This window comes from Aulonocara stuartgranti, assembly GCF_965226115.1.
Source record: "Aulonocara stuartgranti genome assembly, chromosome: 9".
NCBI classification, from domain to species: Eukaryota; Metazoa; Chordata; class Actinopteri; order Cichliformes; family Cichlidae; genus Aulonocara; species Aulonocara stuartgranti.
The window spans coordinates 2,028,753-2,047,347 of record NC_138960.1 but is presented as its reverse complement, the minus strand read 5'-3'; the positions used below and the strand labels follow the sequence as shown (position 1 = coordinate 2,047,347).

The 18,595-nt window shown below is 42.3% G+C and overlaps 1 long non-coding RNA gene across 1 annotated transcript; it reads right to left on the bottom strand.

Annotated features, from left to right (window-relative positions):
- Positions 1 to 314: 314 nt before the first annotated feature.
- LOC309713914 lies at positions 315 to 4,670 on the bottom strand. The gene is made up of 3 exons (XR_014278739.1): positions 4,533 to 4,670; positions 4,394 to 4,436; positions 315 to 481 (listed from the first exon to the last, which is right to left on the bottom strand). It is a non-coding gene; the product is annotated as an uncharacterized lncRNA (long non-coding RNA).
- Positions 4,671 to 18,595: the final 13,925 nt, after the last annotated feature.

The following is an 18,595-nucleotide window of genomic DNA, read 5'->3' as shown; positions in this document are numbered from 1 at the left end:
CCTGTGAGTCTTGCAAATACTGTTTCAGAGTAGTGAAACATCTGTGAACATCTACTACTCAAAGGTCTCTTTCTATAACTCGACATGAGCATGAATCAAGGATATTTCAGAGACAGCCATCTGAAACGCAAATATTAGTTATTTGTTGATTTATCAATCTACAAATCATCTCAACACTCAAGCATTGCGCAGTCTTATGCGTTTTAGCTGCAAATGAAAGGAGATCTGATGATTTGATTTGGATTGCATAACTTTAGATTTCACTGTCTCATCATTCTTATGTTTCAATGCATAAAATTGACTGGTGCCGCCTTACCGTTGCAAGGATTCCAAGGGTGCTGCCTGGGCTACTGGATAAGAAATGTTCATGCAGAAGAGCCAAACGTCAGGATAAGTGCGTCGCTGAAGATAGTGATATGGCCATTCACAATGGTCTGGTCCACAGATGACATTAAGTCCTCGGCTGCCAAAGTAGAGTTTCCTGTTGCGTACATGAACAAGAGACAAGGGGACAAAAAACAAGTCCACACATGACTCAAACAACTAACAGCAATGTTACAACTGATTTATATCAATTAGATACACTGGCATGCAGTTTGGGCCCCCCAGTCAACTGCAAGGTGTCCAAACTTTTGCTGTGGGCCCTTTCCTTTTCTGTTTTTAAAAAAATTAAAAATATGAAAATGATTTTTATTTAAAATTAAATGTCATCTGAAACTTTATGCCATTTGGAAATTATTTTATCTTCCACTTGCTTATCTGTTCATATGAACTAAAATTTTGACCATGGGTGCCCAAACATAATAATAATAATAACTTTATTTATAAAGCGCTTTCAAACAAAGTGCTGTACAACTGTTTAAAACTAAAGAGATAAAAAATAATAATAATAAAAAGCGATACATAGCAATACACGTAAAAGACACAATACAAGTTAAAAACAGTAAGAATTTAAAAACTAAAAACCATAGAATTAAGACTTGTAAGATAAGGTGAACAAATGTGTCTTCAGCTTAGTTTTAAAAACCTCCATGGAGCATGCCTGCCTAACATCTTGAGGGAGGGTGTTCCACAGAAACGGGGCACGAAAAGAAAAAGCACGCTCTCCAATTGTCTTTTTTCTGGCTCTAGGAACCTTTAGAAGGCCAGAGTCCTGAGATCGGAAAGCACGGGATGGAACGTAAAGATGTAAAAGGTCGGAGAGGTATGAAGGTGCCAGTCCGTTTAAAGCCTTGTAGGTGAGCAGAAGGACCTTAAAATCTGCTCGAACCTGACAAGATAGCCAATGCAGAGATCTGAGAACAGGGCTAATGTGCTCAAATTTCCCAGTTCTTGTTAAAATGCGAGCAGCTGCATTTTGCACCATCTGTAGACCTCTTTGGTAGCCCAGAAAGAAGAGCATTACAATAATCAATACGTGAGGACACAAATGCATGGACAAGAACCTCTGCAGTGTCGCTTGACAAAACTTGTCTGATTCTGGCTATGTTCCTCAAATGATAAAAGGCGGTCTTTGTTATCTCTTTTACATGAGACTCGAAAGAGAGCACCACGTCAAACCACATGGCCAAGTTTTTTACCTTGTCCCTACAATTTATGACACTGTCATCAATTCTCAAGATTAAATTTTGGGACAAGTGCTGAAATTTGTGTGGCCCAATGACCATCAACTCTGTCTGATCATTATTTAGGAGCAAGAAATTATCTGATAACCAGCCCTTAATTGCAGATAGACAAGATTCTAGATAAGAGACTTCAGCACAATTTCCAATGGTTAAAGGAACATAAAGCTGCAGGTCATCAGCGTAGCAATGAAAGGTTACATTAAAAGAACGTAATAGAACACCAAGAGGCAGCAGGTACATAAACAATGGTCCAAGTACAGAGCCCTGAGGGACCCCATGCCTCACTGCACAGGTCTCAGAGAGATCATTTTTAAAACTAACAGTCTGAGACCTCCCAGACAGGTAAGATCTCAGCCACGATAAAACATTTCCTGTAATTCCAATAAAATGTTCAAGCCTATCTAATAAAATGCAGTGATCCACAGTGTCAAACGCAGCACTTAGATCCAGCAGTAATAAAACTGAAGTGCGATCTTTGTCTGTATTTACCAGCAGATCATTTACCACTTTTACTAAAGCTGTTTCTGTGGAGTGATTTGGTCTAAAAGCAGACTGAAATGGTTCAAACAGATTGCTTGTTGACAAATGCTCAGTGAGCTGCTTAAAAACCACTTTTTCAAAGATTTTAGATAAAAAAAGACAGATGTGAGATAGGTCTATAGTTTACGACCATATCAACATCCAGTCCAGGCTTTTTCAAGATTGGCACTACCACAGCTGATTTAAAACATTCAGGAAAGACTCCGGTCGTCAGTGAAGTATTTAAAAGAAACAGGATGTAGGGTCCTAATGCTGACCACAGTTCCTTTGTAGCCCAGGCTGGTAGAGGATCCAAAGAACAGGTTGTACATCGAGCTGCTTTTACAACCTTAGTTAATCCATACAGGGAAATGACCTCGAAGTCAGAAAATAGTTTATCAGCACCAACAGGCAAAGCAGCCGAGTAGTCTAATGAAAAGCTTTAGGAGGGAGTAATCTGATTCCTAAGTGTTTCAGCCCTGTCTCTGAAAAACATAAGAAAGTCATGAGCTGTCAAATTCGAACAGCAGAGAGTTGAGTTACTTTCTGTTGCGACACTGTGTTGAATAAGAGTTTTGGGTTATGTTTATGACTCATGATAAGATTTGAGAAATAATTTGCTTTCGCTGCCGACATCGCTGATTGAAAAGAAGACAGTGAGTCCTTCCAAGCCTGGAGAAATACTTCTAGTCTGGAAGATCTCCAGTGACGCTCTGCTTTTCTACAATTTCTTCTCAAGTTCAAGAGCTCCTCATTTAGCCAAGGCATAGGGTTCCTTTTTTGACATTTCGACTTCTTTACGGGAGCAACAGAGTCCAGTAGTTCAAGAAGTGTATTATTAAGGTTCACAGTCAAGGTATCTACACATACTGTAACTCCTGGGTATAAATAGGGTCCAACACATCAGGTAGATGTAATTTAACTCCAAGCAATGCTTCGGAGCTAATATAACGAGATGATCTGAGGGGCAATCTTCCCCTCGCAGAAGCTGGAGATTTAGGGATTAAAATATCAAATAAAATTGCTGAGTGGTCTAAGATAGGTAAAACACAATTTTCAGTCATTGATACATTCACCCAAGACAAGGTCTAGGGTGTGGCCCTTACGTGTTGGCCCAGACACAAATTGTGTGAAGTTTAGGGAATCAATTACATTTAAGAAATCTTTGACCAGGGGTTTATCCTCACAACACAGATGAATATTAAAGTCCCCCACTATAAGAATCCTTTCGTAGTGAGCGATAAAACATGTCAAGAAGTCTGAAAATTCCGAAATAAACGAGTCATTATATTTAGGTGGGCGATAGATGACAATAATTAGAACCACAGGACAGCTTAAAGTCAGGAGTTGGGACTCAAATGAGGTAAAAAACACCAGGACTTTGTATCTGTTTGCATTTAAAACAGTCTTTGATGATAGAGGCTACCCCGCCTCCCCTCCTAGACAACCTGGGGGAGCTGAAAAAGCTGGCATCGGAGGGGCAAAGTTCCAGCAAGGGTGCCACTTCACCAACACGCAGCCATGTCTCAGTTAGGAGCATGATGTCCAGCATATGAGTATCAAAAAAGTCCCGAAGAACATGAGTTTTATTTGATACAGATCTTGCATTTAAGAGAGCTAATTTAACTCTCTGTCCATCCGTGGTAGCAGGCAGTAATTGTAGGTTGTTTATATTTGCTCCACCTCCCCTCATATCCCGTCGGCATGGCGACCAATAAAGCAGCCTCGGGTGAGCGTGCTCCGATGACATAGGGTAAGCAGGAAGAAGGCAGCGCTGTTTGAGGCCAAAATAAAGTCCTAAACAGCCAGGGTCACCGATGGTAAGAACCCGCCGCATCCGAGTTCTGACCCGAACACGCTTCCCAGAGCGTGTTCCGCGCATTCGTCCACTTCTCCAGTGCTTCCGTTTCGAAGGATTCCAGGGGGGATCACGGCGATGCAGTTCCCCCGGTACCGACGCCAGAGGCGGCGGGAGTCTTCCACATCGCTCGCTAACGCTGGGAAACTTCAGCAGTGAGTCACGGATATTAAGCAGCGTCTGTCGCTCATACACCAACAAAGAGTGGGTTTTTAAAACTAGCAGAGACACCACTAAGAACACAAAACATAAATATTGCAGAACCGAGAGACGGCGTGCCATGACACCCGGCGCCATCTTCTCTTGGGTGGTATTTATTCATTTACATTAAAGCACCACAACTGCGACAGGCATAATCTTTTGACATCCTTAAATGCAGTACAATACTCACCTTTACAGCTTACTGATTAAATTTGAGAACTCACGCCACTAATCTGCAGAGGAAGAAAAAAAACCTTATAAATCATGAAACCTGCCAAAATCCAAATACATGTCTGCAATGTATGTTTATATGTAGTCAAATAATTCACCTCAGCTGCTTTAGTCTAATTCCGCTCCACAAAATAAAATAAAATATTTGGCTTATCATTTACATGTCCATTACATTTTACAGGGCAAAGCTAGCACAGTGGGCTACTTCTATTTCCCTCACTTTATCATGCAGCTCATCTTGGTGCGCACAACCTCTCTACAGGAGTGCAGGTGTGCCACTAGAGTGGAACAGCTCGCCTATTAGCTCTTAAGTTGCATACTTAATTTCAAATTAAGACAAATGCATCAGTGGCAGCTGCCGTTGCGGCCCCCCTAATGGGTATTAGTGGTGTAGAAACTATCCGTGTGGCAACTGCTGTGTTTACACGGTCACAGAAAGCTGGCAGCTAACAAATTAGCAAACAACAACTCTGCTAGCCAGCAAGCTAGCCGCTGGTCTAACTACACCTTATACTGACTTACGACGTGCTTTGCCTTCATAGCTAGGGATTCCATGCCTTTCACTGTCTCAGTAAACTATAGTGGTCAAGCAATGCCAAGTTGATTCAACTAAGCTGAGTTTGATATACTGCATGGATGATCTTTCACCATCCTCTCTCTTCCACCACACTTTCCACAGCCATACACGCGACCTTGTGGTTGTTAGTTCAAATTCCTCATGTCATTATGTGTCCAACATCCAATGGCATGTCACATTGTTTTCATGACCACGCCGTCTCACGCCAGGTGCAGAGGCCTATTTCTGTTCAGGAATGTTGTGAATACTTTGAGAATTATTAATTGCAATTCCTACCTCTACATAAATTTTTTTAAATATATAATTAACACAGCGTGGCCGTGCAATGTTTTACATGTGTTTTTAGTTTTTATTCCTATTAATTATATTTTCACTTTTTACCTCTGAATTATTGAAACAGAGCTAGATGACATTTTAAGCAAAATTCTAATTCAAATACTCCTTTAATTATTAATTGTTCTCATTAATTTTTAGACAATTTTATATATTTTTCCATAGTTTTACATTTGAATTTAACAGTTCAATCTTTCAAATAACGGACAAATATTTGTGAAAGTATGATACATTTGTGAATGCATTTTAACAATCTAAATATGCATATGTACAGAAAAATATATTTAAAAAACAAGAAAATTATGTCTTATTACATTTACAGTGATTTTATGTTATTTTACATTTGACATGTAAAATCACAGTCTATTTATGTAAATTTAATGATATTGCATAAAAACAGTAGAAAACTGTAAAATACACAGTAAAATACTTTGATATTACACTTTTTTTTTTTACAGTGTAGATATTAGATTTTTCAGATTTAGTTTTGGAAGTTTTTAAATTTAGACTATAGATGGTTACAGGACAAAATAAGCCACCATGGCTAGCGCTAAACTGGATGCAGACCTGATCTAGTCTGAATGAAGCCATGCAAGTGCACTCAGACACGATTTGCTGCTTGGTTCCAGAGCCTACGATTTCTTCAGGCGAATCCAGTTCCGGGTTTGTCACAGCCCCTCTGTCGTCCCTGACTGACTTCACCAGCGTTTATTTTTGTTTTCCTGCTGTTAATGTCCATGAGCAAGACCCATTCTGGGTTTCTACCTCTGAAGTTACAGACCCGTGTTAATCAACGCACCCGCCTGCAATGATTTCATCTGTACCCACTACTTGAGGTAGAGCCTGTCTGGCATGCTTTGCTGGAACATTGAACTTAAGTTAGTAAAGCCCCAGCTCCTTCGTTTAAAAATATAGAACTTGTTTCTTCTCCCTGTATTGACTTGTTTCAGAAATAAAGCTGCATTTTCTGTTAGAGTCTGCATTTAGGTCCAATCCTGCCTGCCACACAGAGTTGATGACAGTTTCTTGCTTTGTACCGATCTTCCCTGGATTCCCCTCCCTGGAGTATTTCGTGAGCCTGCCAGAGCTGAGTAAGTGTTTTTGGATATTTGGACCCCCTTCTCCCTGGAGCCCTGCCACTGCTGTGTATATATATATCACGTTGGTGTTCACTGTAAATAAATGCACTTGGCTTGACCTCCCAGAATCCTGCTCTCAGAGTCCTCTCAGCCAGGTGTTCGTGACAGAACGTTCCAGCCAGAAATGGACTCAGTGGATTCAGACCCAGGACAACCTGCACTCACTGCTCAGTAAGCGCAACTCAGCTGATATGAGCAGATGCTCTACCATTTGACCAGCGAGCTCAGCCATGACCCAACCGATGGCCGAAATAAAGAGGTATGTTAAGGCCTCTATCTGTAACCCACCACCCCCTTAGCTTCCAATGTCTCTGCTGTCTGTGCAAAATTTATACCCCTCGAATGTCAGAGCTCTCGGAGTGGCCGTTACCAACACCCTATGTTTTCACGGGTGAGTTGGAGAAGAGTGGTGGCTTTCTCAGAAAATGTGCTTTAGCATTAAGACAGAATCGAAGATCATATAAATCTGGCAGTTCAAGGATAACCTGTATACAACTGATGCATGACTGCACCCTTAAGTGGCTCATGCAGTAACAAAGGCTAACCCTGAACTCTTCTGACCATTTCCCATCCATATTCAAAAGTTTTTGTCAAAGACTTTAATACTGATGCTGCTGCACACTGCCTTTTCTCGTTAAAAGAAGGGAGGCAGAGTATGTGGTGTTATCGTAAGAAAATGGAAAGTAATATGTTAGACTGCAGGTGAAGGCCCCAGACAACAATATCCAATTGGAGGGAAAGTGCGGGAGCGAGGGGTATCGTGTGAGATGGTGTGTTTTTGTTTATATTGCAGCTAAAAGAGGAATAAAAAAAGCAATATGAGTGGATTGAGTCTCAAGCCTGTTTCCTGGTAGAAAACGCAACATGGTATCGGCAGTCTGTCATGAGGTCTGCCAGTCTGCCCCAAAAGAAGGGTAAGAGGACGCGAAAAGTAGGAAAAATAATAGAATAATGTTCGACAGGGGAGATGACCACGCGGGGAAGAAGTATGTGCACGATCTAGTTTACGCGAACAAGAGTTTCTGCAAAACGCCAAGATGTAAATACCTGTCAGGCTTGGTGGTCTTTGTTTTTTGCCCACTTTAACTTCTCCATTTCTTATCGTCTACAGTCATCCACGAATGTTAAACATGATGCTCTCTTCTGGCAGACTCTGATGAAGAGTACACAAACTTACCACCTGTACTTCTGACCAGGTGTAAAATCAGAGTGGTTACATGGGTGGCGCAGGACGGCATTGATCATGCTCTCCAAACGGAACAGGACCTTGTTAAAGGTCCAGCTAACTGCCTGGCAGCCAAGGACATCCCGCTTCGTTCAATCTCCCGCAACTTGTTTCCACTCTACATCAGCCCTTTTAAGGTGGACAAAATCATCAGTCCAACAGCTCTCAAGTTCTCTCTTTCTCCTACTTTGCGGATCCAGCCTTTGTTCCGTGTTCCCAGGTGAAACCAGTGCTGTCGAGTCCTCTGTGCCGTTCGTCCGACCCTCCACCTCCAGTTCAGCTCATTGATGGACGATTGGCCTTCTCGGTCTGGCGTATCCTGGATGTATGGCAGCAGGGTAGTGGGCAGCAGTTCTTGGTGGACTGGGAGAGGTACAGGCTGGAGGAACGTTCATGGGTGTGTCTATCACTAAATACTTGACCCTTCTTTGATCACTGATTTTTTCAGGTCACATCGCAGGTTGGACGCTGATCGACCGCCAGGAGGCCTCCCTTGAGGGGGGGGTGTACTGTCATGGTCCGTGTGAGAATTTTTTTTCCATAGAGCCAGTGGTTCCACCTCTGGGTGGAGTCGCCGCATTCCAGCGTGTAGTCTACAACTGTTGGCAATTAAGCCACCAGTACTGAAGACTAGCACTCACAACTAGGGAGGGGTATTGTTTAGGTTTTATCCGATACCGGTGCCAAACCAGTACTTTTGAAATGGTGCTGGTGCTTAAATGGTGCTCAAACCGGTGCTTAAAGAATGGAGAACACAAGATTGGTCCAAAAACCTCTCATGTTCAGCTGTTTTTTTGTAAAAAGATAACAATGTTAGCCTTTTCTGCAGCTATGGGGCATATATGGTATCACTCTTAGCTGGAAGCAGTGCTTAAACAATGGAAAACACAAACTTTGTCCAAAAACCTCTCATGTTTAGCTGTTTTCCACTTTTTCTTTGGGCATTTCAGCCTTTTTGGCCAGGGTGAAGGGAGTGTCTGCCATCAAACAAGAAGACAGCCGCATGTAGCTATGATGGTGTTTGCTAGTTCACCTTACATGCATTAATTTAATAACGTGGTTAGCCTACTCAACGTAAATTACACACGAACAACATTAAGCTACTCACGCAGAGAAGAACGGCTGCTGCTGCGTCATCATCCTCATCATTTCTGCTACACTGGCAGGGCTAGGGGCCAGGACTCTCCTCTTCCTGTTTTTGGGGGACGTTGCTAAATCCGGGTCCGATAACAGGCACCACACCCGCAGTAGATGCGCTCGGTGTGAGGTCTCGCAGCAAGCTATTAAATACGGCGCATTTCTCGGCTTTTAAAAAAAAACGCTATGCGTCGTCAGGTGTTTCATCGGATTTGAGGTGTTACCTCCTTTGACAGTATCACAGTATCAGCTTAAAGCACTTGTTGCAGGCTGCCGAGTTTGCATCTTTTGCTGTGAAGTACAGCCAGACTTTTGACCGCTTCGCTTTGGACATTTTTAATCTGTAGCTCTGCTCTAAAAGAGCGTACGTACCTGGCCCCGCCTACTATCCTCGGAAACGTAAAATGATTGGCTAGAATCTAAAGTGTATCACAGCTCAGGAAAAAAAAGTACCGAAATAAAGCACCGAAATGTGCGCTGCTTTTCGGTCTGGTTATTACTGTTTATGTCAGAACGGCACCGGATACCGGTACCCATCCCTACTCACTACTACTCTTTGCCAGATCTTCAGCTAACCTTCGTTAGTGTAGGCTGCCACAGATCTCTGCTCACCTTGTGCTCTCTCAGCTTACTGTAATCCACCCGGTCACCACACTCAAAAGTAACAATACTAACCTTCATTTGGACGTTTGTCTTTTTGGCAGCTTCTCGATCACAACGGATCTCACCGGATCCCTTGGATCATCTCTGTCTGGATCTCCAAAAGTTGATTCTGTTCATCTGGAAGTAGCGTTTTCAGTGGGAGAAACGTTTTGTCACTCATCCAAGTGACTTTTTTCAGTTTCAGCTGACTGCAGGTTTTCCCAATCTTATAAACAGTACATTTGCATAATGACTGAAACCAGCCCACTGAAGGAACAATGGGCTCGGAGGTCAGTTCCTTCATCATGATTAAAATTCTTATGACCATTGATCAACAGCCACTGATCAAAGGCTACTGATCAATGGCCATGAGTACCTTTCACAGAGAGTTGGGGAATGGCTGCAATCACAGCATTGTAACATGCTGACAGATGTACCCTTATGTGTATTGTTTGTGTATTTATACACAAGCACTCATATATATTGAAATAATTTAAAAAAATATTCATTTACCTGTTACTACCACACACCAAATCCGGTCGTTGGTACTTCCTGGCTTGTGTAGCCACTAGGTAACAAAAGCACACTGACCCTAGAATTCTGGAGCACTTCTGTTGTCTTTTGTACGTGTTTTGAGTTTGTATGTGCTTCGGAGTTTTTACGTGTTTTGGAGTTTTTACGTGCTTTGTCTCTAGGCGCCACCGTAAATATACTTTTATTTATTCACTCCACATAAAATGTAATAAATAAATCATATAATACAAAAACCAACTATTCACTATTCAAAGCTTTTTCCTTTTAAACAAATTTAAAGTGAAACAACACAAAACATTGCAAACCACAACACAATTAAATATAAATTAAAATATGAAAACAAAAAGAAGATGCACATTCTGTCATGGTCCTGCGGCCATGACTCGGTGACTTTGTGTTTATGTTCTTTATTGTTATTACTTTCATTATTATTCGTGGCTGTTTTGGGATGGTTTGTGTTTGGGATTTTAGATACTGAGTTCTGGGTTTGTGCTCCCTCTATTGGTCCCTGGTGTTAGTGTTCCCCTGTCTCGTCAGGTTAATCAGGTCCAGCTGTGTCTCCCACCTGTGTGTGATTTCCCAGTGTCTCTCTGTGTACTTATAGTGTGTGTTTTCCTCTGCTCCTCGTCGCGTCGTCTGTGTTCATACCCTGTGAAATCCCCTGCGTGCTCTCCCTGCTGTTCTCCCTTCATGTTCAGGTTTGCCACTCCTTTGTGTAGTTTCGCCCAGTTTAGTTCATCCTTAGTTCTGTTTTGCCATCTCCACTTTATGTTTGATATCGTCAATAAATCGCCTTCACATCTGAGTAAGTGCTGCATTTGAGTCCTCCTTTCCACTCTTCACACGGCCGCTGCCCCGGACCGTGACACATTCTCTGTCATATGGGTCTGCATGAATAAACTTTCTGAATCCTTTATCATCTGCAACTGAAAATAGTTGTGGATGATTACTATACCTTTCTAATGTGACCTTGTTGTCCCTGGCTCTCTCTCTCTCTCTCTCTCTCCCTCCTGCTCTGTTCCTGTGCTACTGCGAGTGTAACTACCGCCCCTCCAACCTCTTCCCAGCGCAAAGCACAAGGCTCGCGTGCGGAGTGAAGCAGAAAAAAGTGCAAGAGAGAGAGAGAGAGAGAGAGAGAGAGAGGGTGAGAGAAAAAAAAAAACATGGCTCGCGATAAGGAGCCGGCTCGCGTCGTTCACATCAAAGATCCGGCTCTAAGAGCCATTTCATTCGCGACCGACACATCACTAGTTCCAATATACTCCTGACTCATACGGGATCACTACAGGTTTTTGCTTAGTTAGCGGTTGTCCTTCTCTCCTGGATCGGCTGGGGCTTTCTTTTGGCGGCTTCCCAGCTTTGACAGAAGTCCAGCAAATATACACTGTTCCCCTCGGGATGAATAAAGTACGATCAATCAATCAATCAATCAATCAATCAAAAGTTGACTTTAATCTTACACAGAATGTGACGATTTTATGGATAATTAAAGTCAGTAATATATCCACAAACAGAACAACCTGAAATGTATACAGACTTTGAATACTGCCTGGTTTTCTGTCCCGAATATCACAGTACAAGCAGGATTAATTTCACTGTTAATGTTAGCTTGGTTATTTTGCTGCCTTTGTTCAGTGGTGTCTTTGGCCCACACTTTTGGCCCACGCACCTGGCAGTAATCACACACCTGAAGCTCATTACCTGGGCGGTCTATTGGCCACTATTTAAGATGGTGCCTCAGTGTGTCTTGTCGCTGGACCATTGTATTGACCCACGTTAGTGTAACCCCAACTTTAGTAGATCTCTTGGGACCAGTCGGCTCAGGACGTTTCTCCACTTCAAAGAGCAGTTTGCTTCGGCACCCATCCTTTGCCAGCCAGACCGGAATCAGCCCTTTGTGGTGGAGGTGGACGCGTCTGATTCTGGGATTGGAGTAGTATTATCCCAAAGTAAGGGTGATAAGCTCCACCCATGCACCCATCTCTCTCTGGCAAAGCGCAACTACGAAATTGGCGATCGGGAGATGCTGGCAATAAAACTGGCCCTAGAGAAGTGGAGACACTGGCTGGAAGGCACTATTCAACCGTTCATCGTCTGGACAGACCAAAAAAACCTTGGAGTACCTCCACTCAGTGAAGCAGCTCAACTCTTGGCAGGGAGTTCACTCGCTTTAATTTTTCAATCACCTACAGACCTGGGACCTGTAACGTGAAACCAGATGCACTCTCCTGACAATACTGGACCCCTGTCCTGCCCTTCCCACCTCCTGCTCTATAGGAGCTGTGACCTGGGAAATAGAATCCCTGATTCACAAAACCCAGGAGACGGAATCTGACCCTGGAACGAGTCCCCGAGAACGACTGTTTGTGCCCTTTTCTGTTTTCCTGCAGATGCTGCAATGCTGCACAGCTCAGTTTACCTGTCACCAGGGAGTTAATTGCACAATGTAGTTCCTCCAGCGCTACTTTTGGTGGCCCACGTTGGCCAAAAGCGTGCGGTAATACGTCACCGCCTGCTCAACGTGTGTCCAAAACATACTGTCTAACCAACCACCCTCTGGATTGCTTCAACCACTACCTACACCTGGCCAGCCCTGGTCTCATATAACCTTGGATTTCATCAACCATTTTGACAATTGTTGACCGGTTCTCCAAAGGTGCTCATTTTGAAGCACCCACAGAGTAACGGGCAATGAGAGCAGACCAACCAAGAATGCTCTGCGATGTGTGGCTTCCACCAATCAGGCCATCTGAAGCGAACAACTACCATGGATTGAAAAAGCCTGCAATTGTCTCACCTCTTCAGCCACCAGAGTTTCAACTTTTGAAGCATCCCTGGGCCCTCCCCCATTTCTGGCCATTGAAAGTGAGCAACACCATATGCACAGGTACCACCGGGAAGGGGCCACCGAGGCAGCACTACTCCAGACAAAGGAATGGAACAAGGCTCTCGCAGACCGCCATTGGACTCCATCTCTAGAATACACCATGGGACATGGGTCACTGATGGGCAACCGGCATACACCATCTCCCGCATTATGGACTCCAGATGCCGGGGGGTCCACTACTTGGTTGACTGGGAGGCCAGAAGAACTTTCCTCAGTGCCTCAGTCAGCTGTTCTAGATAAGTATATGCTCCGAGAGTTCCATCGCCAACACCCAGGTAACCCTGGGTGTTGTGTGTGTTTTGATCTTGTTCCTGCTCTCTCTCTCCCTGTCTCCTCACTGCCTGGGCAGAGCTCATTTTGGGCTTCCACACCTGGCAGTAATCACTAGGGGTGGGTTTTAATAATCCATTCATCGATTAAAATTGATTCTGGCTTGGATAGCGTGATATCGATTCATTAAAATCCTCAATCGATTTTTTTATATAAATATATTTTGCCCAAAATTCCAGAATCTCAGGTGAAACGTCACAAATCTTTGACAACCACCAAACATTTAAAACAGTAAATGAGAACAGGTACACAGCTTCTGCACAAAGATGTAAACACACAGCGCGGACCCGCCGACGGATCAGAATCAGTGAGATGTCGCCTTTCTCATCCAACGGCACGGACACGGTGGGGGCTGAAAGCCGACAGCTCGCTGATTCTGATGTTTCGGCGGGTGTTTACGCCCTTTTTGCGCTGATTCTAAAGCTGTTAGTTTTATCTCTCTCCAAACAATATTGACCGAACCAGCAGCAAAAGAAGATCCAAACTAAGCTTCACATAGACATCCTCATGAATTCCCTCTTACTTTTGCTGTTTTGCTTCCACCACAATAAAATCACATTTCATGCACAGCTCTCTCTCTCTCTCTCTCTCTCTCTCTGTACTTCAAGAATAGTTTCCCGTCTATCCCCGAAATCTGTTTTCTGCATTATTCGCTTGCTTGTTACGCACAAGACTAACGCTGTCGGCCGATGTTTTTTTTTCCTTTTACTTACTTCCGAAAAGAAAACCTAATTTCTGCCGTTCAACAGGCTTCTGAACAAATTTAAACTTTTTAAAATTATACAAAATGCAAAACGCCGTGTCTCTAATAAAACCGCTGTAACTTCAGAGGTAATGTTCATAAGTTGATTAATGGTTTTCTTTCGTTTGTGATCTACTGCAGAATATTTTTATAAAATCCCAGGCCAGGAAAATCACCTTCATGTTTTATCTTCAGCTACTTTGACACAAAGGCATCTGCTGTGATGCTCACACCTTTGATAAAGTCTGGAAAGTGTCAGCTTCCTTTCTATAGATACAAAAACATGTAAATGTACTGATCTGAATAATAATATTTCTGACTGTCTGAGGCGAATCAAATTGAATGGAATCATGAATCGAATGAATTCTTCCATTTGTTTGTATATAGATTTCCCTCAATATGTTCCTGGACATTATATGTGTGCTCCCGGTATATCACGAGTTGGCTGAAGGTTTTAGGAAAGACCTTGATTTCTATATTTGCCTCCACATAGACCGTATGATTGTGCAATAGATCTGCTCCCTGGTGCTCCCTTGCTCCTTGAACATAAATGCATGGCGTGAGATACATTAATGAAGCATTAGCTGCTAGCATAATTTGATCCTGGTCCTCTCAGGGTTTGGGTTCACAAAGGGGTAAATCTTTGAGTCAACGTGTTGATTTCTGGGGTCTCAACTCAATCACTTTGAAAAAACAAATGCCCTTGCTTACATCAGTTTTTAAAATTTTATAGGGGGCCACCATCTTACTAAGCTTGACCTGTGTAACATATACCATTTGGTAAGAATAAAGTAGGGGGACAAAGGGAAGACAGCTTTCAATACTCACCTCAGCCATTTTGAATATTTGATCATGCCATTTGGACTAACAAACTCCCCAGCAGTGTTTCAGGCCAGGGGTCGTGACAGGGTTGACCCACTGCGACTGATTTAGGTGATTTTCAATGGAAAAATATCTTAGTGTTCAGACTTTTAATGTTTTAAATGTTATATCACATCATTTAATTACTGAATTCAACTTCCAACCTCTTATAACAGGGAAAGTCATCAGTGATTGATCATAAAATAAATGTTAAGAAACTCACAGTCTGATACTGTGGACATGAATGCAACTGTCAGAAAGAGGGAGAAAATGCAGATTTTATTTTGAGCTAATTATAAATCCATGATGTAATCACCGTCTCAGTCCTAATATATTGACAACTGAATGACTGTAAAAGTGGTTATAAATTCACAGATAACTGGGATTTGAGTTTTGTAAAACCATAAACTTCTGCAGATTAGACTTGAATTAAATTCTCTTTCTGGAATGAATGAAGACCACTTTCCCTCAACTAATCGTTAACAAACTCAAAGTTTTAAGCTAAACCTTCTTCCTGGCCTATTGTCATGTGATGGTAGAGCGAGTAGGGATGGGTATCGAAACCCGGTTCTTGTTGAGAACCGGTTCCCACTGTTTCAGTTCCTTGGAATTGTTTCCCATTTTTGCAAACGATTCCCTTATCGATTCCAGTTGCCCCGAATGACGTCACCATGTCGCGGAGCGTCATTTACCTGGCAGGAAACATGGCGCGTACGCGGCTCAAACGCTCAAAAGTTTGGTTATACTTTACGAGAACGGATGACAACAGGGCAACTTGCAAAATAGATATTTCATTTAAGGGAGGAAACACTACGAATATGCAAAAAACACGCGATGACCTTAAATGAATGCCGTGTTTTTAATTCCGCTCCGGACTCGTGAATCTCAACCCAGCAGCAGCGGTAACGTTTGCACGTCCTCTCCCGTTAATGCGGCAGGTAAATAATCAACTAACAGTGCATATTATGTTAGCACGATCTGCCTTATTACAAAACCTGCCATTACTGTGCATTTAGTGACCATGATGAGAGACAGAGTGTGGCTCAGATGCTGGCAGCTCTCGCTGCAGTCTACCGGTAGCGTCTCCTTTCAGGCCAGGATAGACGAATGTCACCGAGCAGTGACTCAGTTTGTGGTCAAAGGCTTGGACCCGTTTGCCACAGCAGATGATTTTCAGTAAGTGAATGTGTTTAATTGTAGGCAGGGACATTACTGGATATTCTTGTGTAATTGCTACAGAATCATTTATGTTGTACTTTGTTATTGCTACAGAAGAATATTTATTTTATTATTTTACATTTACAATTTTTTTTCCTGGGGACCCTGTGACACCCCATTGAAGAGCCGTAGGCTGGATCATTAAGATCTCACTGTTGGGTTTCTAAGGCCATGTTACTCCTAAATTTCTATCTTGTTCAAAGAGAAGATATAAAACAAAGTTCTGAGCTAATCAACCTTAGTGTTTTCCTTTTTTAAAAAGAATCGATAAAGAATCGAATCGTTAAACAGAATCAAAGAGAAATTAAAAATGCATGTTGTGGAAGAGTTTGGGTCTTAGGAGCCTAATGTTGTCAGTTTAATCATTTTTCATAATCTGATTTAAGGAACAAGTACAAGGACAGCAGATTTCAAACAGAGTCATATAAATATGTAGCTACCACCATCTGGATTTCCAACCAATCAGAAAGCTTATGTGGCTTGTCATATCATTTATTTGCATTTTGATTCCATGTTTTAAAACCAAGTGATCAAGCTAATCGAGTTGTAAATTGGAACAGGAAATGGGAAAGGAAGTGATGAAGGGAATCTCAATTTTAAATCAAGAAAAAAATCTGCATTTGTAATTTTTGAATTCCTTTCCATGTTTTAAACTGCATTTAAAAATATAACAGTATATATAAGTATTTTCTTGAGTATTTAATTATTATTCTGTAAATCATTTTCCTTTGGTTCTCTGAATGGATTAATGGATTAAGTTTGTGTCATAATCTTTTTATTGTTCATTAAGATATCAAATAATGACTGACTTTAAATGTCATAATAAACAAGCAATGTCTAAATGAATTTACAAATGCATATTTTTTGTGTAATTAATTAGTAATTCATGAGATACATTTTGCCCTAATAGTTGTAAAAATTTGTGGAATGCCACATTTTTCTGACGATGCTGATTTTACCTGACGAAACAACTGTTGCAGCAGATAATTGATCCTTGTCATGTATCCGTTTAAAACAGGGGAACTCCTGCAGTCCATCCCAGTGTAACAGTGTCACATCTTGTTTCCACTTCAGGCTGTGGCCTCCTATGGCTGCTCGGCTGGCTGTCAACAGCAGGAAGCAGGTAATTGGCTGCTTGAATTAACACATCTGCCAGTTCACTGGAAATTATACAACAAGCCTACAGAGATTGAAAATGTGACGTCATTCAGGGGTAAAACCGCAAAGGATTTTGGGAACTCGTGGCAAGAGGTACTAGCGCACGCAGGCTTTCAATTGAAATCGGTTACACATCGATAAAAAGAAACACAAAAATGGCAAGAAGCTGTTGTATTATTAACTGCAATAGCCGGTCGCATGACAGCCACGGGAAGCCGACGGGTAAAGAGATCGGTTGTTATCGGATTACGTCGTTGAAGAGAAATTGTTCAAGCCATGTTTCCGAAGTAACAAAGAGGCGACGGATGGCCTGGTTTTCAAAGACCAAATATAACGTCCCAGAACACTCCAGCTCACATGTTAGTCAGCTCTGCTAGTCTCGTATCTTTTCTTTGACTTTTCATCAAGTCTGTCTTTGTACGAACCGGCATTGTTCTCCTTTGTTTTGTACATAACTTTTTTGTGGGGCAAAGAAAAGCAAGAATTTATTGGAACCGGAGAATGAACGTTTTGCGGTGCTGCAAATGCTTGCATTTGATGCGGTACTTGGATTATTTTGCCACGAGTTCCCGGCATGCAATGCGCGAAAGTCACGTGGTCTGTCAATCTCTACTGAAACCCTACTGAGTGTACTCATGGTGTCTGTGGGCATACGAGATACGAATCTTCTAAGGAAAATTAACTTCTACAAGGAGATTATGGCAGATTTTTATATTTATTTCACTGCCAGTTTTTTCAGAAACCCATTTTGCTTTAGCAGAGTCAACAGTTGGGGTTTAGGGTAAGTTTAGATACTGGAACTGGACCATCAGAGCAGAGTTGATATTGACATCTAGTGGTAGCAGTAAAAACTACATAATTCTTCCGAGTTATGGGTGACATAAACTGCCTGGAGACATTTCAAGATGGCTGCCGAATGATGAGATTTTCTTTTAGTCTGTCAATGCAAGCAGGATTTGGTTTCCCTAGACACAAATGCTACCTTGAGTGTTCCATACTATCAAATTTGAGTGACTCCACAAGCCCCACACCCTATGACCGCTAAGCAACACCCACCAACTGAGGCAGAGACAGAGAGACTCCAAAACAGTAACCAAAGATCTCCTACACCCAAGCAGCTGCCAGATCCCCGTAGTCCCAGAGACCGGTTTCCAGTACACGAGGATAGTTTTCTTAGTGATGGGGTGGCGGTAGCTCAGGAGCAGGTCACCTACTGATTGGAAGGTTGGTGGTTCGATCCCTGGCTCCTCCAGTCTGCATGTGAAGTATTCTCGGGCAAGATACTAACCCCAAGTTAGCATCCATTGGAGTGTGAATGCCATTAGAAAGCATTCAGTTTAGAGACAGTGCTTGTGAGAATAGGTGTGAATGTGGCATG